This window comes from Sciurus carolinensis, chromosome 2 (assembly GCF_902686445.1).
Source record: "Sciurus carolinensis chromosome 2, mSciCar1.2, whole genome shotgun sequence".
In the NCBI taxonomy this organism is placed as follows: domain Eukaryota; kingdom Metazoa; phylum Chordata; class Mammalia; order Rodentia; family Sciuridae; genus Sciurus; species Sciurus carolinensis.
Window position 1 is genome coordinate 74,715,305 of NC_062214.1, and position 4,765 is coordinate 74,720,069.

A 4,765-nucleotide genomic window follows, 5' to 3' on the forward strand; every position below is an offset into this window, starting at 1 on the left:
AATACTCCATTGTATGAATGTGACACTGTTTCTTTATCCCTTGCAGGTGGAAAGACATTGTGATATTTTACAGTTAGGGGGTCTTGTGGATAAGTTGCCATAAACATTTCTTAGAAGTTTTTGTGTGAGCATAACTTTTCAACTGACTTGGGTGAACACCAAGGAATAGGATGGTTCAGTTGTATAATGTGTAGGTTTAATTTTATAACAAGCTGATTTCTAAAGTAGTGGTATCATTTTTTGTTTCTCCCCAGCAGTAGATGAGATTTGATGTGCTTTGCATTAGTACCAATATTTGGTATTGTCATTGTTTATCCATTCTAACAGGTGTATTGGTATTTCATTGCAATCTTTTTTTTTTTACATTTGCCACTTCATTTATTGTTTTTATTTGCAGGAGGAGTTGAAACAAATTTTAAGGGTATTTTTTCCCCCTAAACATGAGTCATTCAAGTAAAACCAACTTAACCATAGAAATGTAGCAAAGTAAGGGGAAAGTAGCACAACAACCCAAGAGGCAATGGTTGGGGAGAAGAGGAGGGTGCAGTCCGCGTATAACATATGCACAAATGCCATCTGATTCACCTGCTCAGGACCCCCTCCCCAGCAGGAAAGCACAGGACCCATTTTAAGAGGATGTTTCCCCTTCAAATATCTGAGAATGTTTCAACTTAAAGCTTAAGGTTAAAAAGAGAAAAGGAAAAAATAAAAAAACACACAACTCCACAAACCACCCAGCCATAACCACCTTCCTTAATCGATCATAAGAGTTCCTTTTCATTTTATAAAAAGATTAATAAAAAATCTTGAAAAAATTATTTTCTCATCTTATATTTGTAAAGATAATAGAATTCAGAAGTTTCTTAGAAAACAGACCAGAAACTGCCCTCCAGTTTCCACCCCTGTTGCTGAGGACCAGAAAGTTTGGGATACTGGAAGTGCTGGTAGAAAATGGGAAGCCCAGCCCTGAAAACAGAACATATAGAAGCAGGGGTGCACAGGGAGTGAATGGAAGCAACTCCATGTGACACATGGCTGTGTAGAAAAGGGGAACAAAAGGTGATCAGAAAGGCCTTAACTCCTCCTTGACATACAAAATCAGTTTTTACAAAGATCCAAACAGTTTGATCCCAATCCAAGGTGAACACTTCAACATTTATTCACATGCTTTGTTTTTTAAGAATCAAAAGTTGCCCAAGTTAAATCTTTCTGCTAATATTACTACATATGCCTAAAAAAGAAAAAAGAAAAAAAGAAAAGAAAAAGAAAAAGAAAAAAAAAAGGACTTTCTAAATCAGTACAAGGGAGTGCAGACTGAAAATCATCAAATTAGACCTCTCAGTTCCAAATGAAATCAAATTAAAAACAAAACTTCTGGGTTTCTAGTAGGGAACAAACCAAAATCCAAGCCCTGCTCTCCCTCCCTACCCCAGCCCCACCCCACACACCAACAACAAATGAAACACAGCTAGAGCCCAAAGTGTGTTCTGCTCCAGAGCTGGGCTGACCCCAAGGCTCTGGTGGCCTCCTCTGTCCAGTGGGATGCTGCGCCAGGGACACTTTCTGCTGTAGGAGGATTCTGCACGGCTGTTGAGGTGGGATGGGAATTTCAGAATCTCTGAGGCTCCTCTATTTAGTTCCTCACCAGCCATCTTTCCAGCGCCTCTCTCCCCTGTGCAAGGGCTTCTGTCAAGAGTGGCCCCTACTCAGTTGTGGGCTGTAATTTGTCCTTTTCTTCTCAATTCTCTGTCCCACTCTCGTCATCTTCAATTTCCCCCTCCTCCCCACTGAACTTGTCATGGGCCTATTTGGGGCTGGTACTGAATTTCTGGAACATGAATCAGCCCCAACCCCGGGGGGGAAGACTCCTCGGCCCCGCCACGGCTCACCCACTTGTCACTGCCTTCACTTCACCATCATCATGCAAGTAATAGTTCTTGCTTTTGGGCCTGTTCTCTGGACCCCATTCCTCTTCCCGGATTCTCTTTTGTAAATCATCGTTGCTGTTGTTGTTATCGTTCCCAGCATAGCTGCCTCTGCCCCAGCTTCTCCCTCTGGCTAGAAATTGAAAGGTTCCTCGAGCTCTGCCACCGCCTCTTTCACTTGGACCCACAAAGTCCTTGGTCCCCAGGCTTGACTTGTCAGAGTCTGCTGTGCTCTCCTCTCGTTCCTCTGCCTCCTCAGGAAGAGGAGTTTTGTAGGAGGAAGATGACTGGGAGGAGGAGGAGGAAGACCTGGACCTGTCTCGTGCTCTCCGGTGCTTCTTTTGCTTCTTTGATCCCTTATGAGTTTTCTCTGTTTTCTCAGTTGACCTTTCCCTGGAGTGGCTTGAGTCCCGGGAATCCACTGATTCTATTGATTTACCTTGTTTAAGATCTCTCTCCTTATGTTTTTTACGACGCTCAATATCAAGGTGGAGATCAACAGGATCATCTTTGTATTTTCCCTCAGTCTTGTAGCCAGGCTCCTGGGGACTTTTCATTTTGTCATGAACCAAACCATGTTTTCTGAATGCACTGGGGGAAATGTCTATCCTCCTGTGTATCTCTGGGCTTTTCTTGTTTTTAGTTGCTTCCTGTTCAATCCCTTTCTTTAGGTATTTAGTAAAGCGTTCGTGCAGTATCATTCCAGAAGACCCAACGTGATGCTCTTTAACATGGTGAACAACGGTCACTATGTGCTGGGCGAATAATTCTGAGGGGCTATGCTGAGACTGAGCCGACTAGATGTGCTGGAAAATGAAACAAAATTCCTGTTCCTTTTTGTTGCTATGGACTATTCCCGACAAAGTTTGCGTTCCTGAGCCAATAAGCCACTGGGTCGTGCAAGGTCCTCATCAAAAGAGTCCATCTGGACATTGACCTGGACCTCCCGAGTAATAGAAAAGGAAGACTTCCCTGAGGAAAAGTCTCCTTTGGCTCCCAGCTTGTCATGGCTCTCAGAGGTCTTCCTTGGGGGAGGCAATGAGCTTTTCTCCTCGACCGCCTTATAAGCAGTCACTCTGAAATTCTTCTCAGGCACAAACCCTCTGTGCCCACTTTTGGTCCTCTTGGCCTCTCCACGCTCCTCCTTTTTGGATCTCTCTGTGAAAGGTTCCTCCTCCAACTCCTCTGCTTTCCTCTGCTTTTCCTTCCCTCCAGGTGCATACACCAGGCCTTCCCACTTGCCGGACTTCTCTTCCTCTTGGTTTTTGCTTGCACCTGCTGTGACTTTAGACATAAATTTGGGTACATCATGGAACTCAGACTCCTTCCTTCCCTTAGTTTTGTCTTTATCTCGGTCATCCATCTCCTCCTTGTGGAAGTTAGTCATCTTCTTCTCAGAGCCATCATGGAGCTTCTACCTTTTGGCTGCTGCGAAAGGGCTTCTCAGTATCAGTCTTGGGAGCAAATGGATCAGATTTCATCTTTGCATCCACATCAGAGAAGCTCCCTTTCTCTTTCAATGTCTCTTTTTCACTATTTGTTTCTGCTCCTTATCTTTCCCATTCCCTGTCCTCTGCTCTTCCAGATACCTCTTCGTATAGGCTGCTCCTCCTGAAGCAGCGCTCTCCTCCTTCTGAAATGAGCCGTATGTGGAGCTGGTGGCCGGAGGACTCTTACCCACAGGACTCTTTTTTGGACAGACTCAAAGACCCAGAACCATGGTCAAACTGACCTTGGTGTGTCCCAGACTGATACCCAGCACCACTTGGTAGAGTTGAGCCCATCTGAGATGTGTTGGAAAGCGGAGGACTAGGTTTTGGCACAGGGCTGGGGTAAGGTGACCCCCGTCTCATCACCACAGATTTGAGAGGGCTTTTGAGAGCTGGGCCTCGCTCCCGGGGACTCGGGTCAGAAACTGAGGCCCATGATGCGGAACCAGGGCTGTAGGTGGTGGCATCTGGCCATGGCTTCGAGCTCTCAGGCACTTTTGCATCTTGAGAGGTGCCTCCAGAGAACAACTGCTCCTTGGCCTCATCGCCCTGGTTACCCCCAGCGGCCTGAGATGGCCAGCTGTCCTTGGAAGAGGACTTTTTCTCCTTTGCAGACTTGCGCTTAGAGGACTCAACACGGCTGTGGTTGGAGGAAGAACGAGAGGACGAAGATCGCCTGGACCTGCCAGAAGACTTATCAGAGTTCCTAGAATGGCTCCTGGACCTCGGTGATGGGGACCTTCTCTTTGGGGACCGGGATCGGTAACAGCCCCGACAAGGACTGTATGCTTGCCGGTAGTTCCGCCAGTTGGAGCGATAGTTTCCATAGCCCCCACGGTTATACTGGCCCCATGGATAGAAGCCTCTGTTGCGCCCACGAAAATAATAGGGTCTCCTATAGCTTCTGTTGTGACCTCGGAAATCCCGATTCTGATACACTCTGAGATGATTCCTTTCTCTGTTATGGGCTGGAGAGTACGATCTGGAACAAGACCTAGAAGTCAGCCTGCGCTTCCTCAAACGAGAGACAGATCGGCTTCGAGATGGAGACCGAAAATGAGCGAGAACGAGACCTTGATGCAGATCTTGAGCGAGAAGAGCGAGATCCAGACTTGGATTTGTTTATTTTTGACATCCCTGAAGACAGGGTCAACTTTTCAATTACACCTTATTAGAACAATGACTTGGACATGCACTAGATCCAAACACTTTCTCCAGAGAACCCTGGCAGCACCGCTGGCCTCTCCAATTTAAAAGTCAGGACGCAATCCTGGGTCACCGCAGCGACGGCGGCTACAGCCTGGTCCCCGCGGGACCGCGCCCCGCGTCCCCTCATGGTGATCTTAACTC

At 46.6% G+C, this 4,765-nt stretch overlaps 1 pseudogene; it reads right to left on the reverse strand.

Moving 5' to 3' along the window:
- Positions 1-1,702: 1,702 nt before the first annotated feature.
- Positions 1,703-4,550, reverse strand: LOC124978079 (thyroid hormone receptor-associated protein 3-like; annotated as a pseudogene).
- Positions 4,551-4,765: the final 215 nt, after the last annotated feature.